General features: G+C 38.0%; 1 pseudogene; it reads right to left on the bottom strand.

Moving 5' to 3' along the window:
- Positions 1-5,081: 5,081 nt before the first annotated feature.
- LOC136124991 (large ribosomal subunit protein uL24 pseudogene) overlaps positions 5,082-23,139 on the bottom strand; it is a 67,449-nt pseudogene continuing 49,391 nt past the window's right edge.

Genomic DNA, 23,139 nt, shown 5'->3' with positions numbered 1-23,139 from the left:
TGGAAAAAGTGCAGAGCAAAGAGAGGATTATGACTTTGATGGGAGAACCCAAGTCCCAGAAAAACTCCAGCCAGGGACCCAAGGCCATTTACACTGGTCTGGTACCAGCAGCCTATGGGTGGTGAAAAAACTATTGGGATTGCTGGACATTGGTACCTAAACCTGCTTATGAAGGGTTTAAGGGCAATATAATTACATTTGGAGAATATGGTGATGTAAGTGTAGAAGGCTTGCAAGTGAAAGTATGGTTCAAAGTGGGGATTTATGAATACAAATTGTGCATAGTTGTTGCCTCTCTCTTACAAAGAATGTATCATTGCAATGGATGTGATGTCTGAATGGGGACCCTTCCCTTATCCGAATCATTGAGAAAGGGATGTTGTGCAAGTCTGCTCCTTCCCCCACTTCAATTAGACATGCTAGATAGGAAAACTTTAGAATTGCCTGAGTCCACTCAAGTGGTTAATTTAAAACAATATAGGATGCCCTGGAGAGCAATTTTGGCTTTAAGTATGGATCTGTGATATGCAGTGATATCATTGACCACAAATCCCTTGTTTCATAGTTCAGTAAAGTCTCCAAGAAAAGCTGAGAGCTTGGAGGTTAACTGTACATAGTAAGAGAACTGAATAAGGAAATCCGGTGATGATGGTGGAAGTTTCTACTACCTGCAGTTCTGCTGACTGGCGCTTCTGGCAAAAGTCTGTTACTGCCATCCAGCGGCAACAGCCAGGATTATTGGATGAGGACTAATGGACTGGTAAAGTAATTTGGAAAAGGGGGGCTTAGATGACTAGAAAATTAAAGGAACATTGAACCGGGGTCCTCTATTATGGAAAACCTTACGGACCTGAAGAAGGAAATTAAAGTGGGACATATGTTTGCACATCAGAAAGCCCCCTTCCCATTTCTAAGGTGACGAGCCAAAAAGTAAATGCCCCACTTGCACTTTGAGGGTAGACTTTTGGATACAGGAGATCAGTGGCTGGAGAGACATTCAAGCAATGCAACAATGGGCAGGAAAAAGATGTATTCAACTATCTCACTCAGAAACTTGATTAAAAATTGTTATTTTTGTTGACAAGAACGTGAGAAACTAAAGATAGCCATGGACTTCATACCAAGGTGATCTGGGTCCACCCATAGCTGGCAGGTAAATTTATGATTCTGTGGTGGATTCCAATGGGTCTTCACTGGGATAGATATTCATTCTGGGTTTGGATTTGCATATCTGGTAGCTGAAGCAAATTCCCCTAACACAGTAGAAGCTAGAACAGAAAATACAGTTTCAATTTGGACTTCTTGCTTATTTATCACCTAATCAAAGAACCAATTTTATCACAGGTGCACTGCAATGTGAACTAAAAAGCATCATATACAAGGAAGTTTACCCCTACAAAGTCATGGGTTGACTAGAAATTGGAATAAGCAGATGAAACACTTGCTTACTAAATTGGGAATGATCATAGACTGAAGGGATGGCTTCCAAGATTGGATAAATGTGTATTCAAATTTAATATGCATAGAAGTAAGGGGGGTTTGTCATTAGATAGATTGTTGAGAAACTGTGAAGATGGAGAGGAGGGGGTGGGGCATAGGAACTTACATAAACTTTTCTCTACTTGTAAATTTTTTTCTTTATCCTTACCTGATACTGTAGTGCCAGGACTTGGGTTTCATGTAAGAGTTTCAGGTAAAGGATCAGTTGCTTAACATGACACCATGATGGTAGCCCTAAATATCACTGTACAGTTTCCTAAGGGAATGGTGGGTTGTTGTTTTTCCCCACCTACCTAAGCTGGATCTCTGTCTGCTTTCCTACCCAGTGAATGGGATAGTCATAAGCTTGTATTTATCCAACCCTACTCCATTTGACTGAAATGGACAAAGGGGAAGACATTGACAAGACTCCCGCTTGCCACCTGTATGGGTCAGTCCTCTTCTGAACCTTACGGCTGTACTGAGAGGATGGAAGGAGGATGTGGGTGAAAATCAATAGCAAATTAAAAGAAGAAATGTTTTGTGATCTCAGGGGGCTTTCAAATTACAATGATGGGGCAGACATAGAGCAGACATTCCCTTTCCAAAACTGAGAAATGGTAAGGAAGCTGGGGGTCATGGGTCCTCAACAAGTCTGAAAACTAGCAGAGAAAATTCCATTAGATTTTAAGGCTTGAGACTAACCCTATTTGGTTGAATGCTTTGTCTTCTGGGGCCCTCGGTGGCAGCCCCGGGTGATGATCTGCTTCCTCTGCTCCTGGGAAGCAGCCCCGCCCCTTGGAACTCATGATGTGGCCCTACATTTTGGAACTGAGAAGCCTCCCTTGGCCTTTAGCCTCAACGTCCTAATGTCAATGACAGATCCACTGGCCTCTGAACTTCCCTTGAGGTCATTCTTCCCTTTTCTCAAAGAATAACTGATATTCACAGCCAGATAATTCTGTTTGCCTGTTTCCTGCCTGTAGAATCCCAGAAGTCTGACAGCCTTCCTTTATTTCATCTCATCTCTGTCTCCGTCCGTCCAAGCTGCAAGTGTTTCTGCTGAAATGGTGGATTGGACTCACAAATCACATGCCTAGTCTCCTTCGCAAACGGTTGTCCAGCTACACCCCTGGTGTTCTCTCCAGAACATGCTTCCTCATTTTGTGCAACGTGGATTGGCTGACAATTTCCACATCTTCACATTCTGGTTAAAAATTCCTTCTTTGGTTTATTACTTTCCCCACTTACAATTTCTTCTTGCAGCCCAACAGAACACAATTCAGATAAGCTCTCTTCCTCTTTATGATAAGGATGACCTTCCCTCCAGTTACCCATAACATACTCTTCATTTCTATCTGACATACCCCCAGAAGCACTTTTAACATTCATATTTCTGCAGTATGGTGCAGTTGCTCCATATTACATTCACACCGGCAATGTAGGAGGGTTCCAGTTTCTTCACATCCTTGACAACCCATTATTATGTTATATTGTTATTTTTATTATAGTCATCTTAGCGGGCATGAAGTGTTATCTCATTTGTTGTGCACTTCCCTGATGGTTAGTGATGGTGAGAATATTTTCATGTGGTTTTTGTCCATTTGTTTATCTTCTTTGGAAAAATAACAGCTCAGATCCTTTTTTTTTTTTTTTTTTTTTTTTTTTTCTGCGGTACGTGGGCCTCTCACTGTTGTGGCCTCTCCCGCTGCGGAGCACAGGCTCCGGACACGCAGGCTCAGCGGCCATGGCTCACGGGTCCAGCCGCTCTGCAGCATGTGGGATCTTCCCAGACCGGGGCACGAACCCGTGTCCCCTGCATCGGCAGGCGGACTCTCAACGACTGCGCCACCAGGGAAGCCCTAGATCCTTTGACTATCTTTTAATTGGGTTATTTTATCATTGAGCTGTACAATTTTTAAAATGTATTTTCGATTTCATGAGTGCAGTTGAGCTGGGAGACAGAGCACAGCTGCCAGGTGTCAGAGTAGCCATGTAAAGCAACAAGGCAAAAATGAAGGAGTTAAGCCTTTAATCACTAACCAAGATGGTATAAACAAGAGGTTAAAATCAGAGAAAGTACAGACTCCCCTGTTCCATTTTTCCCCATGGAATAATGTACCGTTTGAGAGTCACGTGGATCAGTCTGGTGCGGGGGTTGTCTCATGGTCAAGGAAGCCCCCAACAAAAGCCTCTAGCAGTTTTGTGGACCATGGATTTGGGAGGAGAAACAGGAGTAAAGTTTGTGAAAGTGCTGGGTACAGAGTTGGAGTAGTTTAAAGTGTCTTCAAGGTGTTCTCCTCCTCCCCTACATAAGGAGGTCTTAGCAGAGGTGTTTGGGAAGATCTGCCCAAGGCTAGGAATGGAGTTAGGAATGCAAAAAAAGAGCATGACCTTGACCAGCCAGAGAGGCTTGAGTCCTTGACTACAACTCTCTTCAGAAACTACAATGCATAGCTATGCACCAAATTCGATGTGAGGAGGGAAAGCTTTCCCATATGAGGCCTGCCTGGTAAAGCCATTGTAATTGCCTCTGCTCAGATATGAAAAATCACACACAGATTTTTAATCGAGAGTTGAACTTCTTATTAGATACAAGTTCTGGTACTAGGTACCAGTACAAGTATACTAATTACAATACGTTTGGGGAGACTTTTCTCCTATTACCTACATTGTCTTTTCACCTTCTTGATGGCTTGGGAAGTTTATATTGATCTATCTTTAAGTTCACTGATTTTTTTTTCTTAGCCGTGTTCAGTCTATGGATGAGCCCATCAAAGGCATTCTGCGTTTTTGTTACAGTGGTTTTGATTTCTAGCATTTCCTCTTGATTCTTTCTTAGAGCCTCCATCTCTCTGCTTACGTTACTCATTTGTTTTCACATCCTGTCCGCTTTTTCCGTTAGTGCCCTTTGCGTATTAATCATAGTTACTTTAAATTTCCAATATAATTCCAACATCTCTGCCACATCTGAGTTTAGTTCTGATACTTGCTTTGATCCTTCTGTCTTTTCTTGCCTTGTAGCCTGCCTTGTTATTTTTGTTGAAAGCCTGACATTATGTGTTGGAGAATAGGAAGTGAGCTAAATAGGCCTTTAGTGTGAAGTTTGTGTTAATCTGGGTAAGAGTAGGTTGTGCTTAATGTTTACTGTAGCTGTAGGTGCCAGAGTCTCCCAGTGAATTTAGTGTCCTTGCTTTTGTTTCCCCCGTTGACTTTGTACTTTCCTAAATATTACTCCCCAGAGGGAGTCTGTGTCTTGGAAAACTAGCAGCTGCAATCCACTGTTATTCTGCTGGAGGGCTGTTGGTGTGGTGGTAATGTGGGGTGGGGGAGAAGAACCATTTTGTCATCATATGATTAAATTGCCTTCTTTTCGTAGGTCTATGTCCCTGTGCTCTGACCTTCACAGTTTTTTTAGGAAACATTTTCAATTTTTATTCTCAGGATTATTAATCAAAATTGCAGAAGCTTATTTACAGAGCCATAGATCAATAATAAAACAGGAGGGAAATGAAACTCACAAGAGATATCTTGAAAATTCCAAAGGAATACACACTAGCTAAAAATCTACAGTTAAATTGTGGCTGCACAACTGGCTATAGTCAATCCTGTATTTAATCAATAAGTTCTTCTTTATATCATAGGCTTTCTCTTTTCCAACTTGTCACCATTTGGCTTTACATTCGAGAATTTTTTTTTTTCTTCCAGTTTTAGCCTAGTGATAACCACCTTGCTCAGATGAACGTCCACGTGGACAATTGTACTGTTAGCCTTCTCGCACCCACTTGATGTAGATGATATATTTCTTTCTGTGCACCTGCACTACGTTGCCAATTTGCTGACCTATGTAGTGTTCTTGGGCCACCTGGAGCTCGTCGTCCTTGCAAAGGCGGATAGACCAGACATTGTACTTCTGCTGCATCTCCTCTGAGAGCCAGGCCGACATGGGCCAGGGGGCACTGAAGTGGTGTTTGCTGCAGTCCTAGGTCACAAAGGGATTGAACTTCTTGATGACTGTCTACCTGGCACCCGCTGGGCTCAGAAGTGTGCGCTTTCACGTGTATATCTTAGATCTCCTCACCTCCTTTGGTGAATCATGAAATCTAGAGGGTGACGCAAGTGAGAGAAGTGCCCTTATTGCAGGTATGACAGACTCTGATGAAGTTTGATTTTTCCCTGGAGAATAGCCCTTTGTTGTGGAGAAGACTTTAGGCATATTTCACAATTGTTACTCTTCCTCTTTTTCTGCCAGAGCCAGGAGGGACTCTTTCTCAGAATTTCACCATGAGGACTTAGTGGGTTTCCTGGAGGTAAAGCCCAGGAAAGTGTGAGGCCCCATGAGACTCCGACCAGCAGGCGTTTCTCTCCCATAGGTTGGTCCAATTCAGTCTCCAGCAGTTTATCAAAATTACCGTTTAAGTGTTCCTACCAGTTTATGGTTCCAGTGATTTCTGCTCTTCGGGTAAACAGATCTCAGCTGTGACTCTTTGGAGTCACCTGTCTAGATTTTGGGGTGGCAGTTTTCCCAACAACCTCAGTTCTCTGGTAGGTCCAAGAAGAGTTGTTGATTTTTAGTTCATTTTACTTGGCTTAGTTTTTTTCTGGTTATAAAGATGAAAGTGATGACTTCAAGCTCTTTACATGTCAGAGATGCTGGAAGACATATGTGAGCTATTAGAATGTTAACTCTTTATTCTCTGATTTTCAGAGTGGATGTGTCATCCTCTTAAAAAAAAAATCCCTCTCCGTTCAGATTTTTTTTTTTTTTTTTTTGGTTGGAAATGACTGGTTGTGGTATTTCATGTCACTGCAGGCAATAGGCAATGCACTTAAGAACTTGACTCTGAAGTCGAAAGATGAGAGTTTGAATTCTGGCTCGACTTCTTTTCCAAGAACGTTACTTTGAGAAAAATATTTCACATTGTTGTTCCTTAGTTTTTTCATCTGTAAAATGAGGTTCATAATAGTAACTTCATAAATAGTAACTTCCTCAAAGAGAGGATTAATTGTGTTAATACATACAAAACATCGTAGAACAATGTCCAGCACAAATTAAGGACTTAATAAATATTGACTATTAATAAATTTCTCAGAAGTTTATTTGTTCCTCTATTGGTGTGAGCGTGCAGGTGTGTTTTTAAGACAGTGTTTTCACTGTTCCTGTAGAGTTTAGAGAACAGGCTCAGATTGGCAGCAGAACTGATAGAAATCAGCAAGCAACATCAAGCCATGAGCGTAGGCTATAGCAAAGGGTTTTCTAATTGAGACACGCCTTTGATTCTGACAACGAAGGGCCAAAGTCCAAGAGCTTTGTTTTATTTTGTTGAAATCATTGTGTTTTCGAAGAATTATCTTCACGGATAGTTTATGGATTCTGGAAAACTCCCTACAAAAACAAGACTCTTTGATCCATAAGTGTTTGTTTTTTATCTCAAAAAAACCACAAACAAAATAAAACCACTACCAACAAATAAACCCAATAGAAAATTTTAAAATAAAAAATTTTGAGGAGCTTTGAAGGCCTGTCCTTCTCCCTAGAAAGCGTCCCTCACTGTTACGATATACACAACTGCATTGCCATGACTGGGAATGTGACCCAGGTCCTTCAGCCGAAATAGAGATGTTCATGTAAAGGGGGACGACCATGTAGGAGGATGTTCTCTTCTGAGCTGACTGTTTGGTTCCACAGTGATTTTTTTATCCGTGCCAAGACTGGCTAATAATGACATATTGAGGTAAAAAAGTTTGTCCTCAAGAATACCCAGTCTATTTTGCTCTGTTCACCAGTTTCATCTTACCTTCAAGCCTATAAGCTTCCAGTATCATCAATAGCAAACATTAATAGGTATCTGTAAGTTGCATGCAAATGTGTTGTAAATTATGAGAAACATCACATGGGGTTCTTGCTCTCCAAGGTTTCACGGTCTAGTCTTTTATGCTGCTCTTTGAAACTTCGACTTAGTTCTGCCTTCCTTGAATCTTACTCTGTATTTTCTCTTTAATTTTTCCACTAAATTACATACCCTTGGAGGGAAATATAAAACTCATTTAACCCCATTCATTTAACATTTTGTGGCAAAGATAATGCTATCATGCTGTGTGTCCAACATTTCAGCTTACCTTATATCTAAGGAATTCACTTTATTCATTAATTTTCAGAATTGATGTAGGTTATCCACTCTGTGGATGTCATGGAGTTTTTGTCTATGGAATGTAGTCAGAATGATAGAAGCTATCTTCAGGTCTGGCTCTCAAATGATCCTACAAGGTCTTTCTTGCTTTCTCCCTGTGGAGCCAAAAATGAAGGACTCCAAAATAACAAAGGCACAATATGGAAGGGGACTGGTCCCTAAATTACTTCTTGTCAGAGTGCTACCCCAAGGGCCATTTAAGAGTCACCTGATAAAGAAAATCTTCATCCAACTTTGAGATCAGAGAATATAATTTATTATGTATTAATAATCACTGATTTATTAATACACAATAAATGAGTTTTTTACAGGTGTTTGTTACAGCAGTTATCATTAAATAATACCCAGGTAGAGAACTGAATCTCAGAGAGTTGAAGTAGTTTGTTGTAAATGACATATGGTTTTGTGCCAGGGCTGGAACTAAAACTTTCTGATCTCTAATTTGATTTTGTTTTCTCTTTATTCCTTTCACTGTCCAGTCTCAGCTAGTTATAAAAAAAGGAAAAAATATCAAAACATGAAAAATTAACATTGAGCTGTTTAATGTATAATAATTCCACTCAATTACTTCCTCTCTGCACTTAAAAAACACAACTACTGAATTTCAAGACACTCATTCTTTGGGTACTTGCCATTGCTTCTCCTAACATAATTTCTAAAATTGTGAATTTCAAGAAGTCTAGCTAAAAGTTGGGGAGATGTATATGGATATTAGACAATTATTCAAAATTAAATCACAAGAGTTATCACTAACTCTGTTTATGAAATAAGTCCATTTTCTGTCCCAGGGATCAAATTTCCCTTTGAATTGAAACGATAGTCACATGAGCTTGTTAATCTTTAACTCCATTTAATACTCCATCTATGCCAATGGGTTGAGTTGGACAGTTAAATGGATCTGAGTAAAAGAAATAATTTAGGGACAAAGTAAACAATCAAAATGCTTTGCAACAGAGCAGATGCAAATCTTAGTGGGTTTCTCACCATCAGCTGAGAAAATAATAAAATATTCATATCCCACAGAAGCATTTTTGAAAAGGTTGAAAACAGGGCAAGGTTTGTTACTTGTTTCCTGTATGCTACAAATCTGAGATCAGTTGCAGTAAAAGTTGAAGATTACTTGAAGAAGTCTGGCCTGTTGCACACGGGGTACATAAAGTGTTCCCAAAGCAAAGCTCTTTAGTTCAATGGCTCTGAACGTAAGTGGCTATGACTAAATCACAGAACGTGACAACTTCTGAGGACCATGCTGTCACCTCAAATGCTCCAGTGAGTAAATGAGGAATGCCAGCCGGCGACAGGAAGAGTATTTTCTTGCCCAATTCTCTTTTTTGGCATAGTGAAACATTTGCATAAAGTGAATCAAAAGCAAACTGCATATCTGTTGTTATGAAATCTTACATTCTTCCACAGTGAAGGGAAAGAGAGAAAAAAAAAAAGCATAGAAGAAGAGGGCCTTTTTATTTTACAAACAACAAGAAGTTAACTTTTTCTGTGAGTTTTTCCTTAGGAACTTGTTGGGAATCTGGTAGTGTTATGAACTATATTTCAGTTTTGATTGCTGGATTTTGCATTTTCCATTTTTGGAAGCTTTCCATGTTCTGTTTCTTTCTTTCTTTCTTTCTTTTTTTTTTAACATTTGTAAAGTAATTCCATGAAATGACTTTTTAAAAATCTTTCCAGAGTTCTCTGCCAAAGATCTTTGAGTAACTTTTCCTACACTGTGTTACTACAGGTCTTTCTTCAGAACTGATGAGCTACTCATATGCCCTAGGGCAGGGCTATATGGCCAAATAAGAATAGCATGGCTTTTGAGGTGTATTCATTCATATTATTTTGTCATTCATGTAAAATGAAGACATTGCACACCATACAGTTTCTATGTAGTAATCGTCTAAAGAAAATATGTCTGTGTAGTATAAGGATAATTACTACAAAAATCTCATCATAGGGAGTATTCTAATGTGAACTTTAGAGCAGGTATTTTAGAATAGAGTAAAATATAGAGAGTATACATACATACTATCTTATGGTGTTAATTTAAACTTTGATATTATATGTAATAAGCATTGACCTGAACAAGATAACCTATATGTTTTATACTCTATTAAAAGTGAAGAATTTCCTCATTCAATCTTCAGGAGATAGGAGAGATTGTGCTACATATGCCCTTATTAAAGCTGACAATCAGATTGACTTTGGACTTTGACCTAAAGCTCAAGGGCTCTGGACTATCAACTAAGGAAGCGACCTCATTGGAAAGACCAAAAACCCAAAGGAAAGCCACACCTGTTCTTCAAGGGGAAAACAGATGATAAATGACATGATGTACTTTCTCCCACAACTATTTTCTTTTTTGCCCTTGAGTAATTTTTCAGATATAGGCGGTCCCCATCTTGTAAGTTCACAAAGTTCATTTGTCAGGAGAACTGTTGGAACTGAAAACGTAACATCCCATAAAATCAATGTTATGCTGGTGGTTACTGAGGTTGATGTGTTTTGTTTTGTTTTTTTTCTGGATAAATCCCTCCCTTTTCTGCTGTAGATAGTACCCCCTTCTCTACCTCTCACCCCATGGCCCTCAGAGGACACCTCCATACCCCTTGACAGCAACTTTCATCAAAGTTCAGTGATAGTCAAAGAAGAGGACACAATTTAACTTGGGGACAATCCTAGCAATCCTCCCTAGCCCGTAGTCATAATGACTTATCTAAGTGGTGGCCATGTGGCTCCAGCTGAGCCTGGCTAATTGGATTCCTTTCCAGGAATAGTTTTCACTGGAGCTGCAAAGAAAGAACTCTATTATCTCTGTTCTGAAGCTGTGAGGCTGTGAACCCACTGCTTCTAGAGTCAAAGTCTCCCACTGTGTGAAGACACTGGCTTATAATAAGAAAGAGGAAAACGAACAGGCAAGGCCAGAGATGAAAAAGGAAGTGGAGGGGGGAGAGAAACCTAACAACATTGGATCCTGGTTTTCATTACCTGAGGACCAGAACTGCCTTAGTTTCTGTTTTCTGAGGTTGGTTGTTCAACTCTTTGTTTGAGTATAAGCCCCCAGTACTCTTCAAGCAAAGCAAACAAAACCTCTCTCATCCACATTTTTTTTCCTTAGGTTTTTTAAAGTTGTGTTTCTGTCTCTTATAATCAGGTGTCCTACCTAAAATGGTTGATTTCTGAGGCTAGGATTTAGAAATGTATTCTGTCTATAATGTAGGAAACTAGACATTCCGATGAGTGTAGGGACCCTCTTCTTCCTTTTTCCTCTGATCTGCTTTCAACAAGCGTTCAGTGAGAGCAGATAACCTAAAGGGAGAAAATTCAGGCCCAGGATTTTAAATTAAATATCTCCTTCCCTAGCTGTAATCACAAGTGATAACAGTATAGTGAAAAGGGAAAATATTGATTTGAGAATAATTGCAGTTTTCTGGGACCCTCAGACCAAGTAAAGAGGCCAGGGAGACCTTTAATGTTGTGTGGGCTGACCGTTAAAAACAGTATTTATGAAGGAGGCAGGTACGGAGGCAGGTACAATGCTGACAATAACTGAGATAGCCAGGGCTTTAATCATTTAGGAATGGCTTTCATGGCATACTCACCCACTCATTTGTACTTTGTTTTGTTTTCCGAAACGGCTGAATCATCTCAACAATGGAAAAAGACTTTAAAAAAAGTACTGCTCAAAATAGCAGTTACATTATTGTGGTGATTGTGATTATAATCAACGTTTATTAGAGTAGTTCATTTCAGATGAGAATATTCTTCATTTTTAGAGGTGCGAATCCTCTGAGACTCTGATAATACTTTGCCACACCCTAAAACAATTAATTCTTATGCACTTTTAAATTACAGATGTTTAATCTTATGTATGTGCTCTACCATCTCAATGACCACCTAAAAATACACACACACACACACACACACACACACACTAATGTAGGTACATTCCCCATTTCAGAGCCATTGTCTCCACTGCTTCTTGACATAGCCACACTCAAACCAAATACACCTGTACAACAGTGTCTTTGGTGAAAGGCAGGGGGTGATTAGAAAGAAGAGGACATCATTGAGCTACTAAGTAAAACTGTTTAAAAGTTTTGAGAGTCTGCCTGCTGATGCAGGGGACGTGGGTTCGTGCCCTGGTCCCGGAAGATCCCACATGCTGCGGAGCGTCCGGAGCCTGTGCTCCACAACAGGAGAGGCCACAACAGTGAGAGGCCCACGTACCGCAAAAAAAAAAAACCTATTATACACATAAAAAGGATCCAAAACAAACCAAAAAAATGATATAAAAATACTCAATAACAGAGTTAAATGAAATCAAATAGAACTTCTAGATATAAAAGTGACTCGGAGTTATTAGCAAGATCTTAGAATAGGAAGTCCCAGCCCTTGTTCTGTCACAGAAACACTGATTTAACATCAATGTATGGATCAGAATAACTTTATGCAATTTCCAGGATCCAGTTAAGAGGCTGCAACGTCCCAGATGAGCACAAATCCAAGAGTAAACTCATTGAAATGGGTAAGAAGAGCAGTTTCACTTTTCCCATGTTAGACCCTCCCCCAAGCTGTCTCAGGTCAGCACTGAGAGAGATCACCTTGGACTGAGATGTCTCCCTTGGGAGAAGGAGAGAGTAAAACATGCATTCGGTGTCTCTAGTCTTTTGAGGCATTGCCCAGGAGATCTACTTCGGTCCCACTTAACCCAGAGTGAAGTGTTGTGGGAATAAGTAAAGTGTGAAAGTCTAGGGGTAGATAAGAACAAAGAAAATGGGCAGTTGGCTCAGCAGCCAGCATGATCTACAAGGTTGGGAAAAGGTGTATAGGCCATGAAGCTTTCCCTTTAGGAAGGAAGGAGAGAAGTGGAACTTGCACCCAACATCCAGGCCATTCACTGCATCAACCTAATGAAAAGGAGTGGGTAATTTATGGTGACCTGCATGGCTCTTCAAGATTAGAAGAATGTGCATACCCCTGAAGCATCTCTTCCAGGAAGAAGGATGAGGAATAAACTATGCATATTTATAGAGAAGGTTTTCGAGGGTCCCAGAATTTCAAGCCAGGCTGATTAGTGAAGATCTCTGCCTGTCAAAGTCAGTCCACGAAGACTGAAAGGATGACTCCTTCTTCAAATGTGCCAACATGAATGCAAAGCTACAAGAAGTATGAAAAAGCAGGGAAATTTCCACAAGCAAAATAATAAAATAAGTCTCCAGTAACCAACACTAAAGTAACAGAGATCTATGAATTGCCTGAAAAAGAATTTCAAAATAGTCATTTTAAAGAAGCTCAGTAGGCTACAAAACATAAAAAGCTACATTAAATCAAGAAAACAATACATGGACAAAATGAGAATATAAATAAAGAGAAACCATAAAAAGAACCAAACAGAAACTTTGGAGCTGAAGAATACAAAAACTGAGCTTAAAAATATAATAGAGAATTTAAATGGAAGACTTGATCAAGTAGGAGAAAGGATCGATAAACTCAAGACAGGTAATTCCAAATTATACAGTCAGAGGAGGAGAACAGAAAACAAGAATTAAAAAAAAAAAAAAAAAGTGTAGAGAGCCTAAAGAACTTATGGAATACCATTAAGTGAGCCAATATGCATTTCAGCTGAAAACGTCCCAAATCTCAGGAGAGAAGTAGACATTCACATTCATAAAGCCTAAACCTTCCAAAGAGGATGAATCTAAAGAAATCTACACCAAGACACATTATAATCAAATTGTTAAAAGTCATAGACAAAGAGAAAATTCCGAAAGCAGCAAGGGAAAAGCAACTCATCACATATATGGGGGCCCCCGTGACTATCAGCCAATTGTTCAGCAGAAACCTTGCAGGAGAGAGTGAGATGCTATATTCAAAGTGGAGAGAGAAAAAAAATTGCCAGCCAAGAATACTGTATTCTGCAAAACTGTCCATCAAAAAATGAAGGAGAAATACTTTTCAAGACAAAAGATAAGGGAGTTAAATCTTCACTAGACCTGCCATATAAGAAATGGCAAAGGGAGACATGCTAAAGGGAGTTCTTCAAGTTGAAACAAAAGGACATTAAGCAGAAACACAAAAGCATATGAAAGAATAAAACTCACTGTTAACTATACAGACAAATACAGACTACTATGGTATTGTAATGTTGTTGTGTAAAACAATTTAATTTTAGTATAAAAGTTAAAAGAATTTGAAAAAGAATAGAAAAAAGTTAAAAGACAAAAGTATTAAGTATAACTACTATTACAAAAGTTTGTTAATGAATATCCAATGTAAAACACATAAATTGTGATACCCATAAGATGGATGTGAGAGAAGTAAAAGTGTAGACTTTTTGTATGTGATTGAAGTCACTGTTATCAGCTTTAAAGACTGTGTAACTATAAGCTGTTTTATGTAAGCATCTGTTAACCACAAAAGAAGAGCAGTGTATCTTCTTTTGTTTTGTGTATCTGTAGGAGATACACAAAACAAAAAGAAAAAGATATTCAAAGAATATTACTCTTAAAAAGTCAACAAAGCACACAGATAGCAAGAAAGGAAAGCAGAAACAAAAGAACAAGAAGATGGACAGAAAACAATGATCAAAATGACAGTAGTAAGCCTTTCCCTATCAATAGTTACTTTAAATGTAAATTAAACTCCCCAATGAAAAGGCATAGAGTGGCTGAATTGACTAAAAATCAAGATTCAAGTATATGCTGTCTACCAGAGACTCGCTTTAGACTTAAGGACACACATGGGCTGAAAGTGAAACCACAGAAAAAGATACCCAAAAGAGGGCAAGGGTAGTTATATTTAGACAGAATAGACTTTAAGCCGAAAACGGTCACAAGAGACATAGAAAGGCATTATATAATGATAAAGGATCAATTCATCAGGAAGATATAACAATTACATATAAATACATATGGACTCAATATGAGAGCTCCTAAATATATAAAATGAATATTGATAGTACTGGGGGAAAAATAGACAACAACAAAATAATAATAGGAAAATTCAAAACCTCATTTTAACAATGAATAGAACATGCCAACAGTAAATCAATAAGAAAAGGGAATTTGACCAATACTATAGACCAAATGGACCTAACAGACGTGTACAGATCATTTCATCCTACAGCAGTAGAATACACAGACATCTCAAGTGCACAAAGAATGTCCTCCAGGAGAAATCATATATTAGGCCATAAAACAAGTCTTAAAAAATTAAGGAAAACTGAAATCATACCAACTATCTTTCCCAACCATATTGGTATGAAGTTAGAAATCAAAAACAGAAGGAAAGTTGGGAAATTCACAAGTATGTGGAAATTAAACAACACACTCCTAAGCAATCAATAGGTCAAAGAAGTAATTAAAGGAGAAATTTTTAAAATATCTTAAGACAAATGAAAATGAAAGCACAACATACCAAAACTTAGGAGATGCAGCAAAAGCAGTTCTAAGACGGAAGTTTCTAGTGATGAATGCTACATTAAGAAAAAGAGAGATCTCAAATAAACAACCCAATTTTACACCTCAAATAAGAAAAACAAACTAAGCCCAAAGTTAGCAGAAGGAAGGAAATAATACAGTAGAGCAGATAACAACAAAATAGAGATCAGAAAAAATAGGAAAAAATCAACACAACTAAGACCTTTAAAAAAAAATAAACAAAATTGACATTTAGCTAGATGAAGAAAAAGAGAACCCTCAAGTAAATAAAATTATAAATGAAATAAGAGACATTATAACTAATGTCATAGAAATAAAGTACAAAATAAGAGGCTAAAGTGCAACATATGAAAAATTATACATCAACAAATTTAATAAGCTAGAAGAAATGGATAAATTCCTAGAAACATGCAACCTATCAAGACTGTCATGAAGAAATGAAAAATCTAAACAGACAAAAGTGAATAAGGAGATTGAGTCAGTAATCAACATCCTCCCAACAAAGAAAGGCCCAGGATCAGATGGCTTCACTGGTAAATTTTACCAATCATTTAAAAAAGAATTACCACCAATCCTTCTCAAACTCTTCCAAAGAATTGAAAAGTAGGGGACACTTCCAACCTCATTTTATGAGGCCAGGCATTATCTTGATACCAAAGCCAGACAAACACTGCATAAGAAGAAAACCTATAGACCAATATCCCTAATGAAAGTAGATGCAAAAGTTCTCAACAAAATACATTATACACAACAGTTAAAAGCTGAAAGCTTTTCATTTAAGATCAGGAACAACACAAGGATGCCCACTCTCATCACTTCTATTAATATAGTATTAGAAGTCCTAAGAGCAACTAGGCAAGATAAATAAATAAAAGGCATTTAAATCAGAAAAGAAAAAGTAAAATTATCCTGTTTGCAGGTAACATATATAACAGGTTGTATACAAGCCTAAGGACTCCACAATAAAACTGGCAGAACTAATAATTCCATAAATTGGAGTAAAATTTTAAAAATTAAAAGAGAAGCAAGAGAATGGATTCAAGGCACCACATGGAAATGCATTATGTTATGGAAGAATGTTTTACACTCATTCTCTTGGAAAAAGAAGGATTTGGCAAGTTATGTAGTCTTTTCTCTTACTAACTCTTCTATTGCTCAGATCCTCTTCACTATGAAGCATTGTCATCCTTGACCATGGCTGTCACACAACCCTCAAATATTCATGGCATTTCACAGTAATTGTTTTTTTCCCAAGAATTCAAGAGAACGTTTCTAGGCATCTGAATGATGTTACTTGTAAGACCAGATATTTAGTTTTCGGTTGCAGGGTACTAACACAGTGCTGACTTCCAAGTGACAATAGTTTTAAAATATTTTGTGTGTGTGTGTGTTGTCATATGCAGGACATTTTAAAATACGGGATCCAAGAACCTCCCTTTCCCAAGTGTTCAAGTAGTGCTGCCAACTGGAGTACTGGAAGGACAGAATAAAGAGAATGCAGTATTAAAGAAGGAATGGGTGGAATTTTCTCAGAAATAAAAGAAGACATAATGGCTTAGAAGCTCAGATTCAGGAAGCCTAAGGAATCTAGTGAAGGATAAAGAAATTAGATTGAGCTAAACACATCACAGGGAACCTCAAGACACCAAAGGAAAAAGAGATTCTGTAAATAACTGGAGATGAAAAGTAGATGAAAAGAAAAAGTTCTTTTCTACAAAGAACATGTTTACCATTAACATACTCATACTGAAGGAGTCTCAAAGAATGTACTTCCTGAAGAAAAACAATAAAAACCTAAGGAAGATAGGATATGCAAGACAGAATGGTAAATAAATAAATTGGTACACATGAGGGAAAGTATGAACCAACATTAATGGTATAAAATAATAATAATGAAGACTAATTTAATGGAGGGCATATACAGGTGCAACTAACATATTGGCCAATGATATGATGTAAGTTGAAAGGAGGATAATTGAAATTTAAGCGTTCTAAGGCTCTTGAATATTTTGGGAGAAGAGTGAAAATTATGATTTACTTTATACATTGTTGAGGAAATACTTGTGCTACAAATTTGAGGTAATCAACCAACAACAGAAATATAATGTATAAATGTCAAGCTTAGTGAATAAAAGAAAAAATAAATATGTAGCGGCAACATGGTAAACAGAAACACAGAAAAAGATAGTAAACATAACTTTAAATGTATCAGTAATAAGACAAAGCTTATCAGCTAAAAACGTATGCAATTTAATAAAAAGGAAAAAAGGGGACTACCCTGGTGGTTCAGTGGTTAAGAATCTGCCTGCCAATGCAGGGGACACGGGTTCGAGCCCTGGTTCAGGAAAATCCCACATGCCACAGAGCAACTAAGTCCATGTGCCACAACTATTGAGCCTGCGCTCTAGAGCCCACGAGCCACAACTACTGAGCCCATGAGCCACAACTACTGAAGCCCACACGAGTAGAGCCTGTGCTCTGCAACAAGAGAAGCCATCGCAATAAGAAGCCCATGCACTGCAACGAAGTGTAGCCCTTGCTCACCGCAACTACAGAAAGCCCGCAGGCAGCAACCAAGACCCAAAGCAGCGAAAAATAATAAAATAAATAAATTTTTTAAAAATTTAAAAAGGAAAAAAATAAAGAATTGCAGTTACATAAAAACATATCTAAAACAAAAGTGCACTGAGAGGTTGAAAGTAGAAAGATAAAAGTTACAACAGACAGATCACCAAATAAAAGCTAGTGAAGTTACAGTACTATCAGAAAAAATATTTTAAGGCGGAAACATAGAGATAAAATGGTTGCTGCATAACCATAGAAAGAAAAACTTATGAAGAGGATACAAATGTGTATGCTTCAATCTGTATAAAGCTTCACACCGTATAAGGCAAAGCTTGATAGAATTATAAGAAGAAAAATATAAATACATCATTGTAGTGACAGAATTTAGAGTATGTCACTAGGTGATTAATTGATTAAGAAGAAAATATCTTGGTTAACCATATATAAAAGTTAAACCAGACAATGAAAACATGATAGATAGATAGATAGATAAACCATGATACATAGATAGATATGGATATATGTAGATACATATAGATATATACATAACTTATGAAATTACCTCTATTCAAAGATTCTTTTTTTTTAAATTAATTTATTTAATTTATTTATTTTTGGCTGCGTTGGGTGTTGGTTGCTGCCCGCGGGCTTTCTGTAGTTGCGGTGAGCAGGGGCTACACTTCGTTGCAGTGAGCAGGCTTGTCATTGTGGTAGCTTCTCTTGTTGCAGAGCACAGGCTCTAGTAGTGCAGGCTTCGGTAGTTGCAGCTCACGGGCTCTAAAGTGCAGGCTCAGTAGTTGTATCACGTGGGCTTAGTTGCTCCACGGCATGTGGGATCTTCCCGGACCAGGGCTCGAACCCGTGTCCCCTGCATTGGCAGGCGGATTCTTAACCACTGAGCAACTATTCAAACATTCTTGACTTAATACTGGCAATTAGTTTCATATGGTTCAATAGAGAATATAGAAAACTAAATCCATTACACATTCTTTTCAAGCACTCTTGATAACTAAAAGTTATTACAACTAATAAAAGTTTATTAAGGTAACTGGATACTAGAGAAACATAAAATTAACTGCTTATTGTAGCCCAGAAGGCAAAGGTAAAATCTAAAAATATAATGAAAGAAATGTTTATTTCCCAATTGCAATTTTAAAAGACCCTTAAAATACTATATAGAAATAAATTTAACAGAGCTACATAAGACGAATGATGAATTAGTAAATGTAATTATACAAGAAAATAATTTTAAAATGTTTTGGTGTTCTATTTTTAAGTATAAGAACACTAAAGACTGTTGACTGATAATTCTCTAGCAGTTTTCATCTCTACAAAAGAGGAGATAAAACATTCTGGAACTGATTTAAAGTAGTAAGTTTGTGGATGTGGCAGAAGGAAAGGAATAAAAAGGAATTGAGGGTTCTGGTAAAAGGGTAATTGATTGTCTCTGGGGCCCTGCCTTGGTAAGATTAAGTGGTAAGTGAGGGTTGAGAAATTTTTTTTTAAATGGAGGCTAGAAACATATAAAGGCAGTGGCAATGGAAACAAGAGGACATATTCAAGAAATGCTAATGAATTAAAATAGGTAGAAATTGTGATTAAGTGAAAGTGGGGGTTGATGGTGAGAGAAATACCTAGAATAACTCCAATGCTTCTGTCTCAGATAACTGGTGCATTTATACATTAGGGAATATGGAAGCGGGGGGGCAGGATTAGGAGGAAAAGGATAAAATCAGTTATCAACAAATTGAGTTTAAGGTGCATGGGGATAATCCAGGTGACCATGTTTAATAGACAGTTTTATAAATAAATTACAAGTCCAGCAGCATCTTAGGTCAGTTTCCCCAGGAGATTCTGGGAGAAAAATTCATGGGCAAGTGATTTATTAAAGTGCTTCCAGCAGTAGTGGAGGCTGAATGAGGAAGAGAAGTCAATCAAGGGTGCAGTCTCAGGTGAAGTCCCAGCCTCCTCTGATCTCAAAAGGAACTCTGGAGAATAAACCACACCTCATACTTGACTTGCTCAATACAAGGGAGCTGGGCTTTTATACTGTTGCATCCATCATTAGCTATGGTCTGCCCCACAGGACAAAATTCCAGGTACTTAAGTTCTTCACATGTTCAGGCAAAGTGGCTCCAGTAGCCCAAGAATTGCCTTCAGAAGAGGGATGCAGATGCAGAGGCAAGCCTGCAGAAACAAAGCATGCAGAACCTGAGGGTGGGCACATGGAACAAGAAAACGGGATACGAGAAGGATCTAGCCAGAACACTGAAGCATCCAGAAAGAGACCTAAGTTTAGAATTCATCCACCTGTTTGTAGAAGTTAGAACAAGAAGTGGATGGGATATGAAAGCAGATGGTTTAAAAGATAGAAATGATCCTTGAGAATAACATTTCAAAGGAAGAAAGGCCTGTGAAGAAGCTTGAAAAAGCGAAGAAAGCATCAAGAAAAATAAGAAGAGGAGCAGACCATGGCAGTATCCTGGGATGTAATCATTATTGGCTTTTGCTTATTTGCTTTATAACTATTCACATACTCATACTGCTGTTTTAGAAGAGCCAGTTGTGGGTACCAGTGGAAAATACTTGTCAGCGTGGTACAGATGCCTCTCCTGGGGAAGTCCAGTCATCTATCTCAGAAGCACCCTTCAGCTTCCTCCCCTACTTTCCATAGAACCCCAACTAAAGCCAAAGGACCCTCACAACTGTGATGTACTGAGCCATGTTTGAATATGGAGAGTCTTGAGAGAGCTCAAAGTCTTCTTGACCAAGTGTGGAGTGTTTTTAATTAGGCAGTCTAGGAGGCATCAATAGGACGATCAAGCACAGACATTCTGAAAGGGTGAAGGGAAATTGCCTGAGGGACTTGGAAAAGCCTTGGATAATATTTATTTAAAACAGTGAGTGAATCAGACTGTGCTCAAGTCTTCTGGTCTGAGTCCCAAACAGGAAATAAAGCTATAAGAATTGTGACTCAGAGGCTAATCTCACTACTTACCTGGCAGGAAGAGGGAGAAGGGAAGGGAAAGGGGAATCTGGAATGGGGATGGAAATCTTTCCCATCACACAAGAAAAGCCTTCTGGTACTCTCAACAATTCTGATTCTTTCCCTCCAGGTCCATCCTCTTCTATATTTTTTAAAGGACAGAGTTTGCCTTGGGTGTGTTGTTATTTGATACTTGCTACATAAGAATTATTACTTAAATAACACAAGATTTACTTTGGAAAAATCAAAAATCATTTTGAAAATCACCTGCATTCTTATAAACATAACTTTTGGACATTTCACATGAGTAAAAGTGTTGATTCTTAGAATTATATTGTGCTTTATTTTTATGTTAATACATATTAAAAAAAATAATATTGTCTTATGGCTATGCCTTATAGAATATCCCTTTGTAGAAATACCACAATTTATTCAACCTCTTGACTATTGTTTGACATTTTTTTTCTAGCCTCCTGTTTTTCAACTAAGTACAATAAATAAGACTCTGATACCGGGTATGTAACTGGCATTCGGTGGCGTGGCTTGGATCTACTAGCACCTGCATTTTCTGGGGATAGCCATTGATTGTATTTGGAGGAAATGCATCACTGGTAGATAAGATGAGTGTGTAATTTGAAGCTCTAACAGAAAGAATTGTATCTAGATAGAATACCTCCAACTCAATTAGTAATATGAAATTATTCCCCAATTTTACAAAATTATTTAAAAGATAATTGTGCAAGCCTAACACGATAACTGAAATTTGAAGTCTGTGTGAAATTTTGGAATCCAAGGGGACTATCTGCAGTAGCACAACAGCCACCACTTCTCTCTCCTCTTCATAGAGTAGGATAAGAAAAAAATGTAAAATGTACTCCATGACCTGAAAGAAAAATGCCATCTAACTGGGAATGCAGAACAACATAGGCAATATAAAAATTATTCCTGCCACTCTCTCCACTGCCCCCCAAAATACCCTTCTGATATTCTTAACCTCTTTACAACCACTGCATTTATATCCACATTTTCTCAAACTCTCTCTGCCATGTCTGCACTTTGAGGCAAAATGATTCCAAATGCCAGTGAATTTGGATTCTATTTCTCTTACTAAACTCTCCTTATTTCCTTCATGCCACCTGCTCATTCCAATTTTTTCATCCTGATCTCCAAACACCCAAAGCTGTATGTTTTTTCTCTTAATTCTTGTAACTCATAGCTAGGTCCATTACCTTCTAAAGTTCTGGATCTTATGGTGAGACATTCAAAATCTTTTTCATGAATAGCCTAGCATTCTTGTTTCTTTCATACTCCACATGTTTACTTCTGATTCTTAGTTTGTTATATGTTGCCAAAGAAAGTCTCAAATCTTAGGATATCGTATTCCCTACAAATTCAGGATTTTCCACCTTCATTTTTGTATTGACAGCTGCTCAGTAATCCTTTCATTCACATTTTATGGATTTCTTACGGCATTATCCACAACTGCTATTCCAAAACTTTTCCATACTCCTTTGAACAATCTCTGTAAGTTGCTTGACCTGAAATATTTCCCCCTTTGTTATTTGCTAACAGAAACCCCCTTTTATTCAGGAAGCAAAATGCTCAGCCCCAGAATAAAAATTGTGATTATTCTAAGCCAGTCATGCTAATCTCATTTTCTTTGCTCATTTATGGTCATTTATTGACCAGTATTGGTCAATGAGATTAGGGGATATTTGCTAGTGGCTTCTGTAAAACATTAGATATATGTGTGTGTGTGTGTGTGTGTATATTTATATATGGTGTGTGTATTTATATATAAAATAGCCATATGTAATATCTATATTCAGGAGAAAATGTGTTTCTTTTCTATCTTTTTTCTCCCTTCTTTGGAGAGGTCATGTGAAATCTTGATGCAACAGCCATCTTACCACTTTCAGAAGAAGATGGAGAAGATTTTGAAAATGACATACCTGTATCCTAACATTTATTGAGCTCCTCAAGTCATCCTGGAATTGCCTGTTTCTAGGTTTCTAATATATGAGATAGTCAGTTGCCTGTAAATTACTCTTAGTTGGCAGTTATGCTACTTGTGAGCCAAAATATCCTAAGGGATCAACTTCTTAAGCCCCAAACCTTATTACTGCCTCTTGATATCAGCAGATGTCACTGCTTCCTACTTTACTAACTATCCTGCAAGGGCACAGCTAGATCACCACCCGTTCTATTCTCCCTTTCTTCTATTTAATAGGATGAAGCTCTCTTTCTTGGCAAAATTAACTCATTTATCTACCCGTTGGAGTCCCTCAGCTTATCCCTGCTCTAGGACATTGCTCCATCAAGCCTCTGTTTCACTTGAGCCTTCATTTCTTTTTTGTTTGTTTGTTTTTCTTGCCTCCTCCTCACCATAATGGTGACAGAGGGATCCCCACTGTAGGGTTATGGGGATGGCCAAACACATGAAACCTGACACTGTACAGGTTCATTTGACAACAGTTTATTA

The sequence above is a fragment of the Phocoena phocoena genome, chromosome 6 (assembly GCF_963924675.1).
Source record: "Phocoena phocoena chromosome 6, mPhoPho1.1, whole genome shotgun sequence".
Taxonomy (NCBI): Eukaryota; Metazoa; Chordata; class Mammalia; order Artiodactyla; family Phocoenidae; genus Phocoena; species Phocoena phocoena.
Note: the sequence above shows the minus strand (reverse complement) of the source record. Positions and strands in the feature narration are given on the sequence as shown.